This window comes from Melozone crissalis, unplaced genomic scaffold, assembly GCF_028551555.1.
Source record: "Melozone crissalis strain CALT ecotype California unplaced genomic scaffold, PUWL_Pcris_2 ptg000111l_1, whole genome shotgun sequence".
In the NCBI taxonomy this organism is placed as follows: domain Eukaryota; kingdom Metazoa; phylum Chordata; class Aves; order Passeriformes; family Passerellidae; genus Melozone; species Melozone crissalis.
Window position 1 is genome coordinate 290,649 of NW_026535888.1, and position 22,751 is coordinate 313,399.

Below are 22,751 nucleotides of genomic sequence, written 5' to 3' on the forward strand. Positions count from 1 at the left end.
CCCTGTCCCCCCTATCCTGGGGTCAGTAAAGGGTAAATGAAGCCCTGGGGGGGTTTAAAGTTTGGGCTCCGGGTTCTGCCTCATTCCTGGGCTGGGTTTGCTGGATTCTGCCCCAGTTTCTGTGCTTGGATTTTCTGGAATTTCCCTCATTTTTGTGTTTGGATTTCCTGAATTCTCCTCAGTTTTAGTGCTTGGATTTCCTGGGTTCCCCCCAATTTCAGGGCTTGGATTTCCTGGCTTCGCCCTCATTTTAGTGTTTGGATTTTGAGGCTTGTCCCTCATTTGTGGGCTCAGATTTCCTGAATTCTCCCCCATTTCTGTACTTGGGGTTTACTGGATTCTCCGTCATTTGAGTATTCGGATTTCCTGCGTTCTCCCCCATTTTAGTGTTTGGATTTCCTGAATTCTCCCCAGTTACTGGGACAGGTACTGGTCCCAGTAAGGGGCACATACTGGTCCCAGTAAGGGCAGGTACTGGTCCCAGTAAGGGGCACATACTGGTCCCAGTAAGGGGCATGTACTGGTCCCAGTAAGGGCAGGTACTGGTCCCAGTAAGGGGCACATACTGGTCCCAGTAAGGGTCATGTACTGGTCCCAGTAAGGGCAGGTACTGGTCCCAGTAAGGGTCATTTACTGGTCCCAGTAAGGGTCACGTACTGGTCCCAGTAAGGGGCACATACTGGTCCCAGTAAGGGGCATGTACAGGTCCCAGTAAGGGGCACGTACTGGTCCCAGTAAGGGTCACGTACTGGTCCCAGTAAGGGTCATGTACTGGTCCCAGTAAGGGGCACATACTGGTCCCAGTAAGGGTCATGTACTGGTCCCAGTAAGGGCAGGTACTGGTCCCAGTAAGGGGCACATACTGGTCCCAGTAAGGGGCATGTACAGGTCCCAGTAAGGGGCACGTACTGGTCCCAGTAAGGGTCACGTACTGGTCCCAGTAAGGGTCATGTACTGGTCCCAGTAAGGGGCACATACTGGTCCCAGTAAGGGTCATGTACTGGTCCCAGTAAGGGCAGGTACTGGTCCCAGTAAGGGGCACGTACTGGTCCCAGTAAGGGGCACATACTGGTCCCAGTAAGGGTCACGTACTGGTCCCAGTAAGGGGCATGTACTGGTCCCAGTAAGGGGCACATACTGGTCCCAGTAAGGGGCACATACTGGTCCCAGTAAGGGTCATGTACTGGTCCCAGTAAGGGCAGGTACTGGTCCCAGTAAGGGTCATGTACTGGCCCCAGTAAGGGGAACATACTGGTCCCAGAAAGGGGCACGTACTGGTCCCAGTAAGGGGCACATACTGGTCCCAGTAAGGGCAGGTACTGGTCCCAGTAAGGGGCACATACTTGTCCCAGTAAGGGTCATGTACTGGTCCCAGTAAGGGCAGGTACTGGTCCCAGTAAGGGGCATGTACTGGTCCCAGTAAGGGCAGGTACTGGTCCCAGTAAGGGGCACATACTGGTCCCAGTAAGGGTCATGTACTGGTCCCAGTAAGGGCAGGTACTGGTCCCAGTAAGGGTCATGTACTGGTCCCAGTAAGGGTCACGTACTGGTCCCAGTAAGGGGCACATACTGGTCCCAGTAAGGGGCATGTACTGGTCCCAGTAAGGGGCACATACTGGTCCCAGTAAGGGTCACGTACTGGTCCCAGTAAGGGTCATGTACTGGTCCCAGTAAGGGTCATGTACTGGTCCCAGTAAGGGGCACATACAGGTCCCAGTAAGGGTCATGTACTGGTCCCAGTAAGGGCAGGTACTGGTCCCAGTAAGGGGCACATACTTGTCCCAGTAAGGGGCACATACTGGTCCCAGTAAGGGCAGGTACTGGTCCCAGTAAGGGGCACGTACTGGTCCCAGTAAGGGGCACATACTGGTCCCAGTAAGGGCAGGTACTGGTCCCAGTAAGGGGCACATACAGGTCCCAGTAAGGGTCACGTACTGGTCCCAGTAAGGGTCATGTACTGGTCCCAGTAAGGGGCACATACTGGTCCCAGTAAGGGCAGGTACTGGTCACAGTAAGGGTCACGTACTGGTCCCAGTAAGGGTCATGTACTGGTCCCAGTAAGGGTCATGTACTGGTCCCAGTAAGGGGCACGTACTGGTCCCAGTAAGGGGCACATACTGGTCCCCGTAAGGGGCACATACTGGTCCCAGTAAGGGTCATGTACTGGTCCCAGTAAGGGCAGGTACTGGTCCCAGTAAGGGGCACGTACTGGTCCCAGTAAGGGTCATGTACTGGTCCCAGTAAGGGGCACATACTGGTCCCAGTAAGGGTCACGTACTGGTCCCAGTAAGGGTCATGTACTGGTCCCAGTAAGGGGCACATACTGGTTCCAGTAAGGGGCACATACTGGTCCCAGTAAGGGTCATGTACTGGTCCCAGTAAGGGTCACGTACTGGTCCCAGTAAGGGGCACATACTGGTCCAGGTAAGGGTCATGTACTGGTCCCAGTAAGGGGCACATACTGGTCCCAGTAAGGGTCACGTACTGGTCCCAGTAAGGGGCATGTACTGGTCCCAGTAAGGGGCACATACTGGTCCCAGTAAGGGGCACATACTGGTCCCAGTAAGGGTCATGTACTGGTCCCAGTAAGGGCAGGTACTGGTCCCAGTAAGGGTCATGTACTGGTCCCAGTAAGGGGAACATACTGGTCCTAGTAAGGGGAACATACTGGTCCCAGTAAGGGCAGGTACTGGTCCCAGTAAGGGGCACATACTGGTCCCAGTAAGGGGCACGTACTGGTCCCAGTAAGGGGCATGTACTGGTCCCAGTAAGGGGCACATACTGGTCCCAGTAAGGGTCATGTACTGGTCCCAGTAAGGGCAGGTACTGGTCCCAGTAAGGGTCATGTACTGGCCCCAGTAAGGGGAACATACTGGTCCCAGAAAGGGGCACGTACTGGTCCCAGTAAGGGGCACATACTGGTCCCAGCAAGGGCAGGTACTGGTCCCAGTAAGGGGCACATACTTGTCCCAGTAAGGGTCATGTACTGGTCCCAGTAAGGGCAGGTACTGGTCCCAGTAAGGGGCATGTACTGGTCCCAGTAAGGGCAGGTACTGGTCCCAGTAAGGGGCACATACTGGTCCCAGTAAGGGTCATGTACTGGTCCCAGTAAGGGCAGGTACTGGTCCCAGTAATGGTCATGTACTGGTCCCAGTAAGGGTCACGTACTGGTCCCAGTAAGGGGCACATACTGGTCCCAGTAAGGGGCATGTACTGGTCCCAGTAAGGGGCACATACTGGTCCCAGTAAGGGTCACGTACTGGTCCCAGTAAGGGTCATGTACTGGTCCCAGTAAGGGTCATGTACTGGTCCCAGTAAGGGGCACATACAGGTCCCAGTAAGGGTCATGTACTGGTCCCAGTAAGGGCAGGTACTGGTCCCAGTAAGGGGCACATACTTGTCCCAGTAAGGGGCACATACTGGTCCCAGTAAGGGTCACGTACTGGTCCCAGTAAGGGTCATGTACTGGTCCCAGTAAGGGGCACATACTGGTCCCAGTAAGGGTCATGTACTGGTCCCAGTAAGGGGCACATACTGGTTCCAGTAAGGGGCACATACTGGTCCCAGTAAGGGTCATGTACTGGTCCCAGTAAGGGTCACATACTGGTCCCAGTAAGGGGCACATACTGGTCCAGGTAAGGGTCATGTACTGGTCCCAGTAAGGGGCACATACTGGTCCCAGTAAGGGTCACGTACTGGTCCCAGTAAGGGGCACATACTGGTCCCAGTAAGGGTCACGTACTGGTCCCAGTAAGGGTCATGTACTGGTCCCAGTAAGGGGCACATACTGGTCCCAGTAAGGGTCATGTACTGGTCCCAGTAAGGGTCATGTACTGGTCCCAGTAAGGGGCACATACTGGTTCCAGTAAGGGTCACGTACTGGTCCCAGTAAGGGTCATGTACTGGTCCCAGTAAGGGTCACGTACTGGTCCCAGTAAGGGGCACATACTGGTCCAGGTAAGGGTCATGTACTGGTCCCAGTAAGGGGCACATACTGGTCCCAGTAAGGGTCACGTACTGGTCCCAGTAAGGGTCATGTACTGGTCCCAGTAAGGGGCACATACTGGTCCCAGTAAGGGGCACATACTGGTCCCAGTAAGGGTCATGTACTGGTCCCAGTAAGGGCAGGTACTGGTCCCAGTAAGGGTCATGTACTGGTCCCAGTAAGGGGAACATACTGGTCCTAGTAAGGGGAACATACTGGTCCCAGTAAGGGCAGGTACTGGTCCCAGTAAGGGGCACATACTGGTCCCAGTAAGGGGCACGTACTGGTCCCAGTAAGGGTCATGTACTGGTCCCAGTAAGGGGCACCTACTGGTCCCAGTAAGGGCAGGTACTGGTCCCAGTAAGGGGCACATACTGGTCCCAGTAAGGGTCATGTACTGGTCCCAGTAAGGGCAGGTACTGGTCCCAGTAAGGGGCACGTACTGGTCCCAGTAAGGGGCACATACTGGTCCCAGTAAGGGCAGGTACTGGTCCCAGTAAGGGGCACATACAGGTCCCAGTAAGGGTCACGTACTGGTCCCAGTAAGGGTCATGTACTGGTCCCAGTAAGGGGCACATACTGGTCCCAGTAAGGGCAGGTACTGGTCACAGTAAGGGTCACGTACTGGTCCCAGTAAGGGTCATGTACTGGTCCCAGTAAGGGTCATGTACTGGTCCCAGTAAGGGGCACATACTGGTCCCAGTAAGGGGCACGTACTGGTCCCAGTAAGGGGCACATACTGGTCCCCGTAAGGGGCACATACTGGTCCCAGTAAGGGTCATGTACTGGTCCCAGTAAGGGCAGGTACTGGTCCCAGTAAGGGGCACGTACTGGTCCCAGTAAGGGTCATGTACTGGTCCCAGTAAGGGGCACATACTGGTCCCAGTAAGGGTCATGTACTGGTCCCAGTAAGGGGCACATACTGGTTCCAGTAAGGGGCACATACTGGTCCCAGTAAGGGTCATGTACTGGTCCCAGTAAGGGTCACGTACTGGTCCCAGTAAGGGGCACATACTGGTCCAGGTAAGGGTCATGTACTGGTCCCAGTAAGGGGCACATACTGGTCCCAGTAAGGGTCACGTACTGGTCCCAGTAAGGGGCATGTACTGGTCCCAGTAAGGGGCACATACTGGTCCCAGTAAGGGGCACATACTGGTCCCAGTAAGGGTCATGTACTGGTCCCAGTAAGGGCAGGTACTGGTCCCAGTAAGGGTCATGTACTGGTCCCAGTAAGGGGAACATACTGGTCCTAGTAAGGGGAACATACTGGTCCCAGTAAGGGCAGGTACTGGTCCCAGTAAGGGGCACATACTGGTCCCAGTAAGGGGCACGTACTGGTCCCAGTAAGGGTCATGTACTGGTCCCAGTAAGGGGCACGTACTGGTCCCAGTAAGGGGCACATACTGGTCCCAGTAAGGGCAGGTACTGGTCCCAGTAAGGGGCACATACTGGTCCCAGTAAGGGGCATGTACTGGTCCCAGTAAGGGTCACGTACTGGTCCCAGTAAGGGTCATGTACTGGTCCCAGTAAGGGTCATGTACTGGTCCCAGTAAGGGGCACATACTGGTCCCAGTAAGGGCAGGTACTGGTCCCAGTAAGGGGCACATACTGGTCCCAGTACGGGCATGTACTGGTCTCAGTAAGGGTCACGTACTGGTCCCAGTAAGGGTCATTTACTGGTCCCAGTAAGGGTCATGTACTGGTCCCAGTAAGGGCAGGTACTGGTCCCAGTAAGGGGCACGTACTGGTCCCAGTAAGGGGCACTTACTGGTCCCAGTAAGGGTCATGTACTGGTCCCAGTAAGGGTCATGTACTGGTCCCAGTAAGGGGCAGGTACTGGTCCCAGTACGGGCAGGTACTGGTCCCAGTAAGGGGCACATACTGGTCCCAGTACGGGCAGGTACTGGTCCCAGTAAGGGGCACATACTGGTCCCAGTATGGGCAGGTACTGGTCCCAGTTAGGCCCCAGTGGGTTCCAGTAGGGATCAGGAACTGGTTCCAGCAGGGGGCCCATACTGGGACCAGTAGGGGTCAGATACAGGGCCCAGTATGGTCCCAGTATAGTCCCAGTATGGCCCAGTATGGTCCCAGTATAGTCCCAGTATGGCCCAGTATGGTCCCAGTATGGCCCAGTATGGCCCAGTATGGTCCCAGTATGGCCCCGTATGGTCCCAGTACGGCCCAGTATAGTCCCAGTATGGTCCCAGTATGGCCCAGTATAGTCCCAGTATGGCCCAGTATAGTCCCAGTATGGTCCCAGTATGGCCCAGTATGGCCCCAGTATAGTCCCAGTATGGTCCCAGTATGGTCCCAGTATGGCCCAGTATGGCCCCAGTATAGTCCCAGTATGGCCCCAGTATGGCCCAGTATGGTCCCAGTATAGTCCCAGTATAGTCCCAGTATAGTCCCAGTATGGTCCCAGTATGGTCCCAGTATGGCCCAGTATGGCCCAGTATGGTCCCAGTATAGTCCCAGTATGGTCCCAGTATGGCCCAGTATGGCCCAGTATGGTCCCAGTATGGTCCTAGTATGTCCCAGTATGGTCCCAGTATGGTCCCAGTATGGCCCAGTATAGTCCCAGTATGGTCCCACTATGGCCCAGTATGGCCCAGTATAGTCCCAGTATGGTCCCAGTATGGCCCAGTATGGTCCCAGTATGGTCCCAGTATGGCCCAGTATGGCCCAGTATGGCCCCAGTATGGTCCCAGTATGGCCCAGTATAGTCCCAGTATGGTCCCAGTATGGTCCCAGTATGGCCCAGTATGGCCCAGTATGGTCCCAGTATGGCCCCGTATGGTCCCAGTATGGCCCAGTATAGTCCCAGTATGGTCCCAGTATGGCCCAGTATAGTCCCAGTATGGCCCAGTATAGTCCCAGTATGGTCCCAGTATGGCCCAGTATGGCCCCAGTATAGTCCCAGTATGGTCCCAGTATGGTCCCAGTATGGCCCAGTATGGCCCCAGTATAGTCCCAGTATGGCCCCAGTATGGCCCAGTATGGTCCCAGTATAGTCCCAGTATAGTCCCAGTATGGTCCCAGTATAGTCCCAGTATGGTCCCAGTATGGTCCCAGTATGGCCCAGTATGGTCCCAGTATAGTCCCAGTATGGTCCCAGTATGGCCCAGTATGGCCCAGTATGGTCCCAGTATGGTCCTAGTATGTCCCAGTATGGTCCCAGTATGGTCCCAGTATGGCCCAGTATGGTCCCAGTATGGTCCCAGTATGGCCCAGTATGGCCCAGTATGGCCCCAGTATGGTCCCAGTATGGCCCAGTATGGTCCCAGTATGGTCCCAGTATGGCCCAGTATGGCCCAGTATGGCCCCAGTATGGTCCCAGTATGGCCCAGTATAGTCCCAGTATGGCCCAGTATAGTCCCAGTATGGCCCCAGTATAGTCCCAGTATGGTCCCAGTATGGTCCCAGTATGGCCCAGTATAGTCCCAGTATGGCCCCAGTATAGTCCCAGTATGGCCCCAGTATAGTCCCAGTATGGTCCCAGTATGGTCCCAGTATGGCCCAGTATAGTCCCAGTATAGTCCCAGTATGGCCCAGTATGGCCCAGTATGGCCCCAGTATAGTCCCAGTATGGTCCCAGTATGGTCCCAGTATGGCCCAGTATGGCCCCAGTATAGTCCCAGTATGGCCCAGTATGGCCCCAGTATGGCCCCAGTATAGTCCCAGTATGGCCCAGTATGGTCCCAGTATAGTCCCAGTATGGTCCCAGTATGGTCCCAGTATGGTCCCAGTATACTCCCAGTATGGTCCCAGTATGGTCCCAGTATGGCCCCAGTATAGTCCCAGTATGGTCCCAGTATGGCCCAGTATGGCCCAGTATGGCCCCAGTATAGTCCCAGTATGGTCCCAGTATGGCCCAGTTTGGCCCAGTATGGTCCCAGTATGGTCCTAGTATGTCCCAGTATGGTCCCAGTATGGTCCCAGTATGGCCCAGTATAGTCCCAGTATGGTCCCAGTATGGCCCAGTATGGTCCCAGTATGGTCCCAGTATGGCCCCAGTATGGTCCCAGTATGGCCCAGTATAGTCCCAGTATGGCCCCAGTATAGTCCCGGTATGGCCCCAGTATAGTCCCAGTATGGTCCCAGTATGGTTCCAGTATGGCCCAGTATAGTCCCAGTATGGGCCCAGTATGGGCCCAGTATGATCCCAGTATGGCCCAGTATGGCCCCAGTATGGTCCCAGTATGGCCTAGTATGGTCCCTGTATGGTCCCAGTATGGTCCCAGTATGGCCCAGTATGGCCCAGTATGGTCCCTGTATGGTCCCGCTATGGTCCTGTTTGGTCCCAGTATGGCCCAGTTTGGTCCCTGTGATTCCCAGTTTGGTCCCAGTTGTGCTGGGGATGGGCCAGGGTGGGGTTGGGCTCATGGGGTGTCATGGTTGTGTCAGCTGTGTCACCTGTGTGTGTCACCTGTGTGTGTCACCTGTGTGTGTCACCTGTGTGTGTTACCTGTGTCACCTGTGTCTGTGTGTCACCTGTGTGTGTCACCTGTGTGTCACCTTTGTCACCTGTGTCACCTGTGTGTGTCACCTGTGTCACCTGTGTCTCCTCTGTGTGTCACCTGTGTGTGTCACCTGTGTGTCACCTTTGTCACCTGTGTCACCTGTGTGTGTCACCTGTGTCACCTGTGTCTGTGTGTCACCTGTGTCACCTCTGTGTCACCTGTGTCACCTGTGTATGTCACCTGTGTCACCTGTGTAATCTCTTAAAGCTCTGTCACCTCAGTGTGTCACCTGTGTGTCCGCACCTGTGTCACCACTGTCTCACCTGTGTCCCCATGTCCCCGTGTGTCCCGATGTCACCGCTGTCACACCCCTGTCCCCATGTGTCACCTGAATGAGTCACCTGTGTGTCACCTGTGTGACATGTGTCACTGCTGTCCCACCCCTGTCCCCGTGGGTCCCCATTGATCCCCTGCTGTCCCTGTGTCCCTGTGTGTCCCCTCACTGTCCCTGTGTGTCCCCTCACTGTCCCTGTGTCCCTGTGTGTCCCCTCACTGTCCCTGTGTGTCCCCGCTGTCCCCTCACTGTCCCTGTGTGTCCCTGCTGTCCCCGTGTCCCCACTGTCCCCTCACTGTCTCTGCTGTCCCTGTGTGTCCCCTCACTGTCCCTGCTGTCCCTGTGTCCCTGTGTGTCCCCTCACTGTCCCCTCACTGTCTCTGCTGTCCCCTGCTGTCCCTGTGTCCCCTCACTGTCCCTGTGTTCCTGTGTGTCCCTGTGTGTCCCCTCACTGTCCCCTCACTGTCCCTGTGTGTCCCTGCTGTCCCCGTGTCCCCACTGTCCCCTCACTGTCTCTGCTGTCCCTGTGTGTCCCCTCACTGTCCCTGCTGTCCCTGTGTCCCTGTGTGTCCCCTCACTGTCCCTGTGTGTCCCCTCACTGTCCCCTCACTGTCCCTGTGTGTCCCTGCTGTCCCCGTGTCCCCACTGTCCCCTCACTGTCTCTGCTGTCCCTGTGTGTCCCCTCACTGTCCCTGCTGTCCCTGTGTCCCTGTGTGTCCCCTCACTGTCCCTGTGTGTCCCCTCACTGTCCCCTCACTGTCCCTGTGTGTCCCTGCTGTCCCCATGTCCCCACTGTCCCCTCACTGTCTCTGCTGTCCCTGTGTGTCCCCTCACTGTCCCTGCTGTCCCTGTGTCCCTGTGTGTCCCCTCACTGTCCCTGTGTGTCCCCGCTGTCCCCTCACTGTCCCTGTGTGTCCCTGCTGTCCCCGTGTCCCCACTGTCCCCTCACTGTCTCTGCTGTCCCTGTGTGTCCCCTCACTGTCCCTGCTGTCCCTGTGTCCCTGTGTGTCCCCTCACTGTCCCCTCACTGTCTCTGCTGTCCCCTGCTGTCCCTGTGTCCCCTCACTGTCCCTGTGTCCCTGTGTGTCCCTGTGTGTCCCCTCACTGTCCCCTCACTGTCCCTGCTGTCCCCTGCTGTCCCTGTGTCCCCTCACTGCCCCTGTGTGTCCCTGCTGTCCCTGTGTCCCTGTGTGTCCCTGTGTCCCCTCAGTGTCCCTGTGTCCCTGTGTGTCCCCGTGTCCCCTCACTGTCCCTGTGTCCCCTCAGTGTCCCGTGTGTCCCTGCTGTCCCCTCACTGTCCCTGTGTCCCCTCACTGTCCCTGTGTGTCCCTGCTGTCCCCTCACTGTCCCTGTGTCCCCTCAGTGTCTCTGTGTGTCCCTGCTGTCCCCTCACTGTCCCTGTGTGTCCCTGCTTGTCCCCATGTGTCCCCATGTCCCCAGTGTCCCCATGTTTCCCCAGCTGGCCTCGCTTGTCCCCAGTGTCCCCTCACTGTCCCCAGGTGTCCCCGATATCCTCAATGTCCTCTCTGTCCCAATGTCCCCTCAGTGTCCCCAATGTCCCCAGACATCACCGAGCTGAACCTGCCCAAGACGTGTGAGATCCATGTCCTGTCTCTGTCCCCTCAGTGTCCCTGTGTCCCCTCAGTGTGTCACTGTCCTCAATGTCCCTTCACTGTCCCCAGTGTCCCCAATGTCCCCTCACTGTGTCAGTGTCCCCTGTGTCCCCAATGTCCCCAATGTCCCCTGTGTCCCCAGACATCAGCGAGCTGAACCTGCCCAAACCGTGTGAGATCCATGTGTCCCCTGAGTGTCCCCAATGTCCCCTCACTGTGTCAGTGTCCCCTGTGTCCCCTGAGTGTCCCCAATGTCCCCTCTGTCCCCAGACATCAGCGAGCTGAACCTACCCAAGCCGTGTGAGATCCATGTGTCCCCTGAGTGTCCCCAATGTCCCCTCACTGTGTCAGTGTCCCCTGAGTGTCCCCAATGTCCCCTCTGTCCCCAGACATCAGCGAGCTGAACCTACCCAAGCCGTGTGAGATGGATTTCTCAGACCAGGACGATCTGCTGCACTTCCGGCTGCTCATCTGCCCCGACGAGGTGGGTGTGGCACCTGGGGCACCTGTGTGGCACCTGGGGCACCTGTGTGGCACCTGGGCAGCTGTGTGTCACCTGGGGCACCTGTGTGTCACCTGGGGAACCTCCCTGTGTCACCTGTGTGGCACCTGGGGCACCTGTGTGGCACCTGGGGCACCTCCCTGTGTCACCTGGGGCACCTGTGTGGCACCTGGGGAACCTCCCTGTGTCACCTGGGGAACCTCCCTGTGTCACCTGGGGCAGCTGTGTGTCACCTGGGGAACCTCCCTGTGTCACGTCTGTGTCACCTCGGGGGCACCTGGGGGGCACCTGGGTCATCTGTGGCACCTGGGGCACCTCCCTGGGGCACCTGGGGGGCACCTGGGGGGCACTGGGGAACCTCCCTGGGACACTTGGGGGGTGCCTGGGGAGCATCTGGGTCACCTGGGGAACCTCCCTAGGGCACCTGGGGGGCACCTGGGGGGCACCTGGGGGACCTGGGGGGGACCTGTGGAACTTTCCTGGGGCACTTGGGTGGCACCTGGGGGCATCTGGGGAGCCTGGGGGTTTCCTGGGGGCACCTGAGGCACCTGGGGGGCACCTGGGGAACCTTCCTGAGGCACTTGTGTCACCTGGGGCACCTGGGACACATGGGGAACCTGGGGAACCTCCCTGGGGAACCTGGGGGGCACCTGGGGAACCTTCCTGTGTCACCTGGGGGCACCTGGGTCACCTGCGTGTCACCTGTGTGTCACCTGGGACACCTGGGGAGCACCTGGGGAACCTTCCTGTGTCACCTGGGGGCACCTGGGTCACCTGTGTGTCACCTGTGTGTCACCTGGGACACCTGGGGAGCACCTGGGGAACCTTCCTGTGTCACCTGGGGGCATCTGGGGGCACCTGGGACACCTGTGTGTCACCTGTGTGTCACCTGGGGCACCTGGGGAACCTTCCTGTGTCACCTGGGGCACCTGTGTGGCACCTGGGGCACCTGTGTGGCACCTGTGTGTCACCTGGGGCACCTGGGGCATCTGTGTCACCTGTGTGTCACCTGGGGCACCTGGGGCACCTGGGGCACCTGGGGGACACATGGGTCACCTGTGTCACCTGGAGCACCTTCCTTTGTCACCTGGGACACCTGAGGAACCTGGGGGGCACCTGGGGCACCTCCATGGGGCACCTGGGGACACCTGGGGACACCTGGTGGACACCTGGGGCACCTGGCGCACTTGGGGGGTGCCTGGAGGGTACCCGGGGGTACCTGGGACTCCTGGGGGCACCTCCCTGTGTCACCTGTGTCACCTGTGTCACCTGGGGGCACCTGGGGTGCCTGGGGGGTACCTGGGGGTCACCTCCCTGGGGGGCACCTGGGGGGCACCTGAGGCACCTCCATGGGGCACCTGGATGGCATCTGGGGGGTGTCTGTGTCACCTGTGTCACCGGTGTCACCTGGGCGGGACCTGGGGACACTTGGGGACACCTGGGGGACCCTTGGGGAACCTCCCTGGGGAACCTGGGTCACCTGTGTCACCTGCGTGTCACCTGAGGGGCCTGTGGGGCACCTGTGTCACCTCCTGTCCCCTGTGTCACCTCCCTGTCACCTGGATCACCTGTGTCACCTCCTGTCCCCTGTGTCACCTCCCTGGGCCCCTTGCTCAGTCTGCCCTGACGAGATGGGGATGGTCCCTTCCTGTCCCCATGTCCCTGTCCCTGTCACCTCCCCCTGTCCCCTCCTGTCATTTTGGGGTTCCCCCTGCCCCCTCCCCATGTCCCCTGTCCCCATCCCTGTCCTCTCTGTCCCTGTCCCCATCCCCTCTGTCCCGGTGTCCCCTCAGTGCCGTTTCTGTGTCCCCATCCCTGTCCCTGTGTCGCCTCAGTGCCGTTTCTGTGTCCCCATCCCTGTCCCCATCCCTGTCCCTGTGTCCCCTCAGTGCCGTTTCTGTGTCCCCATCCCTGTCCCCATCCCTGTCCCTGTGTCCCCTCAGTGCCATTTCTGTGTCCCCATCCCTGTCCCTGTCCCCATCCCTGTCCCTGTGTCCCCTCAGTGCCGTTTCTGTGTCCCCATCCCCTGTGTCCCTGTCCCCATCCCTGTCCCGGTGTCCCCTCAGTGCCGTTTCTGTGTCCCCATCCCTGTCCCTGTCCCCATCCGTGTCCCGGTGTCCCCTCAGTGCCATTTCTGTGTCCCCATCCCTGTCCCGGTGTCCCCTCAGTGCCGTTTCTGTGTCCCCAGGGTTTCTACAAGGGCGGCAAATTCGTTTTCAGCTTCAAGGTCAGTGCGGGGCCACCCCGGGGGGTTGGCGGCCACCAGGGGTGACTTGGTGGCCATTGGGGGTCACTCAGTGGCCACCAGGGATGACTTGGTGGCTATTGGGGGTCACTCAGTGGCCACCAGGAGTGACTCGGTGGCCATTGGGGGTGACTCGGTGGCCACCAGGGATGACTTGGTGGCCACTGGACACTGCCTGGTGGCCCCCAGGAGGTTGGTGACCACCAGGGGTGACTCAGTGACCACTGGGAGTGACTTGGTGGCCACCATGGTGACTGGGTGTACACCAGGGGTGACTGGGTGGCCACTGGGGGGGTTGGTGGCCCCTGGAGGTGACTCGGTGGCCACCATGGTGACTGGGTGGCCACTGGACACTGCCTGGTGGCCCCTGGGGAGGTTGGTGGCTGTGGGCGGTCACTGGGTGGTCACTGGGGGGTCGGTGGTCACCAGGGGTGACTCGGTGGCCACCAGGGGCCTCCTGAGGGCTGCGGAGGGGTTGGTGGCCACTGGGAGTGATTTGGTGGCCCCTGGTGGCCACTGGGGGGTTGGTGGCCGCTGGGAGTGACGCGGTGACCCCTGGACACGGCCCGGTGGCCACCGGGCCAGCTGTGGGCTGGGGAGGGTTGGTGACCACTGGGGGTGACCCGGTGGCCACCAGGGGTCACTTGGTGACCCCCGAGCGGGTTGGAGGCTCCCGGAGGTCACTCAGTGGCCCCTGGGAGGTTGGTGGCCACCATGGGTCACTCAGTGGCCATCAGGGGTCACTCAGTGGCCATCGGGGGTGTTGCTGGCCATCAGGGTCACTCAGGGTCACTCAGGGTCACTCACGGTCACTCAGGGTCACTCAGTGGTCACTCACGGTCACTCAGGGTCACTCGGTGGCCATCGGGGTCACTCATGGTCACTCTGTGGTCACTCAGGGTCACTCAGGGTCACTCACGGTCACTCAGTGGTCACTCACGGTCACTCAGGGTCACTCAGGGTCACTCAGGATCACTCAGGGTCACTCAGTGGTCACTCAGGGTCACTCAGGGGTCACTCAGGGTCACTCACGGTCACTCAGGGTCACTCAGGGTCACTCAGGATCACTCAGGGTCACTCAGTGGTCACTCAGGGTCACTCAGGGTCACTCACGGTCACTCAGGGTCACTCAGGGTCACTCGGTGGCCACAGGAGCGGTCGGTGGCCCCCAGGTGACCGCGGTGTCCCCCCAGGTGGGGCGGGGGTGCCCTCACCACCCGCCCAAGGTGAAGTGCGAGACGATCTGGGAATTCTGGGAATTCTGGGAATGAGAGATGTGGAATGGGGATGGAAAATTGGGAATCAGAATTTGGGGATTTCTGGGAATTCCAGGAATGGGGAAATTGGGAATGGAGATTCTGGGAATTGGGAAATTCCTGGGAATTTTAGGAATGGGAGTGGAGGTGGAAATTCTGGGAAGAATGGGAATGGGAATTCTGGGATTTATGGGAATTCTGGGAATGGGGATTTTGGAATTCTAGGATTTTGGAATTGTGGGAGGTCTGGGGATGGAAAATTAGGAATGGGAATTCCAAGAATTCCGGCAACTTGGGAACTCTGGGGTTTTGGAATTGTGAGAATTGTGGGAATGGGAAAATTTCATGGAATGGGAATTCTGGGAGTTCTGGGAATAATGGGAGTGGGAAATAGGGAATGGGAATTTTGGGAATGGGAATAATGGGAATTCTGGTAATTGGGATGGGAATTCCGGGAATGAGAGATTTGGAACGGGGATGGAAAACTGAGATTGGGAATTCAGGAATTCTGGGAATTTTTGGGATGGGAATGGGGATGGGAATAATGGGAATGGGAATTTTGGGAAAGGGGATGGGAATCCCAGGAACGGGAATTTTGGGAAGAATGGGAACAATGGGAATGGGAAAGGGGAGGGAAAATTGGGGATGGGAAATTGGGAAGGGGGGAATTCCAAGGAAAAGCTCTGGGGGCTCATTCCTGGGAAAAGCGGGGTCAATCCGTGCCTATGGAACCAATTCTTGCCAAGGATTTTCCCACTAGAATTCCAGGAATTTTCCCTTGGAATTCTGGTATTTCCCTGCTGGAATTCCGGGATTTCCCTGCTGGAATTCCGGGAATGTCCCTGGGATCCCAGCATTTCCCCGTTCGTTCCCAGCATTTCGGGCCCTGGGTCCGCTCCCCGCGCCCCCCGGAGCGGCTGCGAGCGCTCGGAGCCGGCAGAGCCGGCTGGGAACCTTCCTGCGGCAGCTGCGCGCCTGCGTGAGTCCCTGCTCGTTAACTTCATTGCATTAATTAATGAAATTTCATCAACAAAATAAATTATATATATATGTGTATTACAGACATATGTATATATCTATGTAGGTATATATGTATATATAACAATCAAATAAAAATTCCCGCGGCAGCTGCGCGCCTGCGTGAGTCCCTGCTCGTTAACTTCATTACATTGGGTCATGTTTGGGTCGTTTTCGGGTATTTTGGGTTATTTTGGGGGCATTTTTTATTATTTTTGACCAAATTTGGGTCTTTTTTGGGGTAAATTTTGAGGCATTTTGGGGATTTTTTAGGGTAAATTTTAGGTGATTTTGGGTTATTTTTGGGGGATTTTTTGGGGCATTTTTTGAGTCACTTTTGGGATATAATCTGGGACATTTGTGGGATTTTGGGGGTCATTTTTGGGGTAGATTTTGGGGCATTTTTGGGGGTAAATTTTGGGTCTTTTGGGATAAATTTTGGGGCATTTTTGGGATTTTTTTGGGGTAATTTTGGGTATTTTTGGGCCATTTTTGGGGTAGATATTTGGGCATTTTTGGGATTTTTTGGGGGTAAATTTTGGGTATTTTTAGGCCATTTTTGGGATAAATTTTGGGGCATTTTTGAGGGATTTTTGGGGTAAATTTTGGGTCAATTTTGGGCCATTTTTGAGGTAAATTTTGGGGCATTTTTGGGATTTTTTGGGGTAAATTTTTGGGGCATTTTGGGGGCATTTTTAGGATAAATTTGGGGTCATTTTTGGGGATTTTTGGGGCATTTTTTGGTCAATTTTGAGCTATTTTTGAGTCTTTTGGGGTCATTTTTGGAGCCATTTTTGGGATAAATTTTGGGTGATTTTGGGTTATTTTTGGGGGATTTTTTGGGGCAATTTTGAGTCAGTCTTGGGATATAATTTGGGACGTTTGTGGGATTTTGGGGGTCATTTTTGGGATAAATTTTGGGTCATTTTGGGTAATTTTCGGATGTTTGGGGTCAGTTCTTGTCAGTTTTGACCAAATTTGTGTCATTTTGGGTCAAGTTTGGGCCGTTTTGGGGCATTTTTGGAGCCATTTTTGGGATTTTTTGGGGGTCAAATTTGGGGTCAATTTTGGGTCAAGTTTGGGCCATTTTTGAGTCATTTGGGGATAAATTTTGGGGGCATTTTTTGGTCCTTTATGGTATTTTGGGTCATTTTTTGTCATTTTGGACCAATTTTGGGGCATTTTGGGGTCAAATCTGGGACATTTTTGGGACATTTTTTGAGTCCTCCTTGGGATTGTTTTGGGACATTTTTGGGGCATTTTTGAGTCATTTTTAGGATCAATTTGGGGTGGTTTTTGGGCCATTTTTGGGTGGTTTTGGGTTGTTTTCAGGTATTTTGGGTTATTTGTGGGTTATTTTTTGTCATTTTGGACCACATTTGGGTCTTTTGGGGCCTTTTTTGGGGTAAATTTTGGGCCACTTTTGGGGATTTTTTGGGGCATTTTTGTGTCAGTTGGGATAAATTTTGGGGCATTTGTGGGATTTTTTGGGGGTAATTTTTGGGGCATTTTTGGGTCAATTTTTGGGGTCAGTTTTGGAGGATTTTTGGGTCAATTTTGAGTCATTATTCGGGTAAATTTTGGGACAATTTTGGAATTTTTTGCAAGTCACTTTTGGGTCATTTTTTGGGACATGTTGGGGTAAATTTTTGGGTCGGTTTGGGTATTTTTGGGTCATTTTAGATCAAATTTGGGATATTTTGGGACATTTTGGGGTAAATTTTGGGTCATTTCGGGATAAATTTTGGGGCATTTTTGGGGCCATTTTTGAGTATTTTGGGTCATTTTTGGGGCCATTTTTGGGGCAATTTTGGGGCCATTTTTGGGCCATTTTTTGGTTTCACTTTTGGGGTCACTTTTTGGGATTTTTTGGGTCATTCTTTGGGATAAATTTTTGGGATAAATTTTGGGGATTTCTTAGGGCATTTTTGGGTCTTTTTGGGCCATTTTGGATTAATTTTTGGGATAAGTTTTGGGGCATTTTCGGGTCACTTTTTGGTGTAAATTTTGGGGGATTTTTGAGGGATTTTTTGGGCCATTTTTGAGTCATTTTTGGGGTAAATTTTGGATATTTTTCGGGCAGTTTGTGGCATTTTGGACCAAATTTTGGTCATTTTTGGGGTAGATTTTGGGGTAAATTTTGGATTACTTTTGGGGGGTCATTTTTGGGGTAAATTTTGGTGATTTTTTGGGGACATTTTCGGGTCATTTTTTTGGTCATTTTGGGTCATTTTTGGGTATTTTGGGGTTTTTTTTGTCATTTTGGACAAAATTCAGGGCATTTTGGGGTCAGATTTGGGACATTTTTGGGACTTTTTTGAGTCCTTGGAATTTTTTTGGGGCATTTCTGAGCCAATTTTGGGGCATTTTTGGGATACATTTTGGGGGTTTTTTGGGGGGTCAATTTTTGGGGTAAATTTTGGGTCAGTTTGCAGTATTTTCAGTTATTTTGGGGTTATTTTTTGTCATTTTGGACCAAATTTGGGTCATTTTTGGGGTCATTTTGGGGTCATTTTAGGGATAAATTTTGGGGCATTTTTGGGGCATTCTTTGGGATGTTGTTGGGTCATTTTTGGAGTTTTTTGGGGCCATTTTGGGGGACATTTTTTGGGTAGATTTTGGGGCATTTTTGGAGCATTTCTGAGTCAATTTCTGGGGTAAATTTTGGGGTAAATTTTGGGTCATTTTGGGGGCATTTTTTGTCATTTTGATCAAATTTGGGTCATTTGTGGGCATTTTGGGGCATTTTTGTATAATTTTGGGGGGTTTTTGTCATTTCACATCATTTTTGGGGAAATTTTTGGGGTAATTTTGGGGCCATTTTGGGGCGATTTTTGAGGCCATTTTCGGGGGCATTTTTGAGTATTTCAGGCTGTGAAGGTTTGACATCGGCACAAGGCCAAATGCCCCCATGAAAATACACCTTCTCTGGTGTCCGCTGTGAGATTTTGACCAGGAATAAACAAAGCAGGCTCTCACTTGAAAAAAAAGAAAAGTTTATTAACTAAACTACAAAAACAATTACTAAACAACACACAAAAGAAAGAAAAAAACAAAACAAAAAAAAACCACAAGGAAAATGAAAACCTCACAAAAACACTCTCCTCCTCCTCCTCCCTAAATTCCCAATTCAATACATCCTCCAAAATCACCAATTCAATACATCCTCCAAAATCACCACCCTTTAGAATGCTCAGCTTTCAGTTCCTCAGGAGGAGAGGGAGTCCTTCCATGTGTCGTGGTGGCCTTTTCCGTCCTTGTTCCGGTGCTCTCACCACTGAACAGGGATCAGGGCTGCTGCCAGGGTTGTCCTTTTAAGGATGCCGTGTCCAGTTCCAGAAAAGCTCAGTCTTTCACCTCTGGGACATCTGTCCCCCCCATATTTTATATACCCCCTGGGGCCGAGGGGTACACACACTGAATCTTCTTTGGCTCTGGGACATTTCTCCCCCTGGACTCAGTCTCTGTATTACACGGAAACACGGCTCTGTCCATGGCTACACAACATCGTCCAACATCTCTCACTCTCTCTCTCTCTGGTCCAGACCTCCATCACTCATCTAGGAAGAATTAATATTCTGTGAAGTTTTCATTGTTCAAGAACAATTAAAAACTCCTCCAAGCGGCTGGACTCCTGGCTGCACCCCCCTCCCCCATGTCCTCAGCCGGGCTGCCGGCTGCCAGCACATGTTTACTAAATTTCCAGATAACGGCCACAAACACAGGCTGCACTTTCTCTCTCTCTGTGCAAGGGAGAAATGCTTCCCGGCATTTCTTTATTTCTTCCTTCCACCTTGGAGGGGCCAGGCCTACCTCTCCTGGGCTGGGCTGCATGGCTTTTCCCCTCCCCCAGCCCAGCCAGCAACTGGGCAGGGGGAGAGACCAAAACTCCTTCCCGCTGGAAATCCAAAGAGGAGCTGCCAGGGGGGGAAGGCCCTAACCCTAACCCTGACCGAGACCCTAACCCTAACCCTAACCCTAACCCTAACCCTAACCCTAACTCTAACACTAAACCTAAACCTAACCCTAACCCTAACCCTAACCATAACCCTAACAATAAACCTAACCCTAAGTCTAACCCTAACCCTAACCCTAACCCTGAACTTAACCCTAACCCTAACCCTAGCCCTAAACCTAACCCTAACCCTAAATCTAACCCTAATCCAAACCCTAACCCTAGCCCTAACCTAAACCTAACCCTAACCCTAACCCCAAACCCTAACCCTCACCCTAACCCCTAACCCTAACCCTAAGCCCTAACCCTAACCCAAACCCTAACCCTAACCCTAACCCCAACCCCAACGCTAACCCCAACCCCAACCCTAACCCTAACCCAGCCAGACACTGCGGTGGTGGCAGCTGGGGTCTGGGAGGCATCCTGCGCAATGCAGAATTTCAGATGACAGACAGCTGGCCCCTCTGGACCAGAGGCTCCTGAACACTAGTGCAGTCCCTCTTCCCAGGTAAGCAAGACTCAGCAGCCAAGGTTCCTAGTTTCAGATGGCTGGAGGTGCTTTGCACTCTCAAACAAGATCAACTAGGCACAGGTGGCAGCTTGGTACTGGGATGGATCCTGAGCAATGCAGAATTTGAGCAGACAGCCGGACACTAAAGGCCCCTGCGCCCTGGACACAAATGCCGCCCATTACCCCAGGTAAGTGTAACTCACCAGCTCCGGTTCCTGATGGCAGATTGCTGGGGACATTTCAGACCCTCAGACCAGCCTGACTATGCGGTGGTGGCAGCGTGGGTCCGGCAGGCATCCTGCGCAATGCAGAATTTCAGCAGACAGCCGGTCACGAAGGGCCCATGAGTCCTCGACGCCAATGCTTCCCTTTACACAGGGAAGTGTAACTCACCAGCTCCGGTTCCTGATGGCAGATTGCTGGGGACATTTCGGACCCTCAAACCAGCCAGACTCCGTGGCGGTGACAGCTTGGGTCCGGGAGGCATCCTGCGCAATGCAGAATTTCAGCAGGCACACGGCCACAAAGGGCCCCTGGGCTCTCAACAGAAATGCTGCCCTTTACACAGGGAAGCGTAACCCACCAGCTCAGGTTCCTGATGGCAGGTGGCTGGAGTCACTTGGGACTCTCAAACCTGCCTGACTTTACTGAGGTGGCAGCTTGGGTCTCAGAGGTATCCTGCACAATGCGGAATTTCTGCAGGCAGCCAGCCACTAAGGGCCCTTGGGCCTGAAGACCAATGCTAGTCCTTTAAAAAGGTAAGTGTAACTCAGACGCCCAGGTCCCTGATGGCAGGTAGCAGGGGACACGTGACGAGGACAAAGCGGCGGGAGTTTGAACTGGTGCCACCTTGGGCCTGGGATGCACCCTGCGCAAGACAGAATTTCAGCAGGCAGCCGGCCACTCCAGGCAAGGGCTCCTGAACAACAAGGCCAGCCCTTTCCCAGAAGAAGAAATCTCATCAGCCCAGGCTCCTGATAGAAGATTGCTGGATCCATATGGGACCCTCAAACCAGCCTGACTTTGCCGTGGTGGCAGCTTGGGTCCGGAAGGCCTCCTGCGCAATGCAGAGTTTCAGCAGGCAGCCTGCCACTAAGGGCCCCTGATTCCTGGACACCAACGCCGCCCTTTACACAGGTAAGTGTAACTCGCCAGCTCAGGTTCCTGATGGCAGATTGCTGGACACATTGGGGGCCCTCAAAGTAGGCTGACCCTGCAGTGCTGGCAGCTTGCGGCTGGGAGGCATCCTGCACAATGGACAATTTCAGCAGGCAGCCTGCCACTAAGGGCCCCTGATTCCTAGACACCAACGCCGCCCTTTACACAGGGAAGTGTAACTCACCAGCTCAGCTTCTTGATGGAACATTGCTGGGGCCACTTGGCACCCTCAAACCAGCCAGACACTGCGGTGGTGGCAGCTGGGTTCCGGGAGGCATCCTGTGCAATGCAGAATATGAGGAGCCAGCCGGCCACTAAGGGCCCCCGGGCACTGGACAAAAATGCCCCCCATTGCCCCAGGTAAGTGTAACTCACCAGCTCAGGGTCCAGATGGCACATTGCCAGGGACCTTTTGAACCTTCAAAGCAGCCTGACTTTGCAGTGCTGGCAGCTGGGGGCTGGGAGGCATCCTGTGCAATGCAGAATTTCAGATGACAGACAGCTGGCCCCTCTGGACCAAAAGCTCCTGAACACAAGTGCTGTCCCTCTTCCCAGGTAAGCAAAACTCAGCAGCCAAGGTTCCTAGTTTCAGATGGCTGGAGGTGCTTTGCAGTCTCAAACAAGATCAACTAGGCACAGGTGGCAGCTTGGTGCTGGGAGGGATCCTGAGCAATGCAGAATTTGAGCAGACAGCCGGCCACTGAGGGCCCCTGCGCCCTGGACACAAATGCCGCCCATTACCCCAGGGAAGTGTAACTCACAAGCTCCGGTTCCTGATGGCAGATTGCTGGGGACATTTCAGACCCTCAAACCAGCCAGACTCTGCGGTGCTGGCAGCTTGGGTCCAGGAGGCATCCTGCGCAATGCAGAATTTCAGCAGGCAGACAGCCAGCCTCTCTTGGCCAGAGGCTCCTGAAAACTAAGGCTGACCCTTTCTCCAGTTAAGTAAAACTCAGCATCCCAGGTTCCTGGTGGCATATTGCTTGAGGGGCTTGGGACTCTCAAACAAGCTCAACTCAGCACAGGAAGCAGCTTGGGGCTGGGAGTCATCCTGCACTGTGAAGAATTTCATGAGCCAGGCCTTCACTAAGGGCCCCAGGACCCTGGACACCAATGCCGCCCATTACACAGGGAAGTGTAACTCACCAGCTCAGGTTCCTGATGGCAGATTGACAGGGCCATTTGGGAACTAAAATCCAGCCTGACTCTGCGGTTGTGGCAGCTTAGGTCCGGAGGGCATCTTACGCCATGGAGAATTTCAGCAGGCAGCCGGCCACAAAGGGCCCCTGACCTCTGAACAGAAGAGCTGCCCTTTACACAGGTAAGGGTAACTCACCAGCTCAGGTTCGTGATGCAAGATTGCTGGGGCCATTTGGGATCCTGAAACCAGACAGATCCTGCGGTGGTGGCAGCTTGGGTCTGGGAGGCATCCTGCGCAATGCAGAGTTTCAGCAGGCAGCCTGCCACTAAGGGCCCCTGATTCCTGGACACCAACGCCGCCCTTTACACAGGGAAGTGTAACTCACCAGCTCAGGTTCTTGATGGAACATTGCTGGGGCCAACTGGCACCCTCAAACCAGCCAGACACTGCGGTGGTGGCAGCTGGGGTCTGGGAGGCATCCTGTGCAATGCAGAATTTCAGATGACAGACAGCTGGCCCCTCTGGACCAGAGGCTCCTGAACACTAGTGCAGTCCCTCTTCCCAGGTAAGCAAA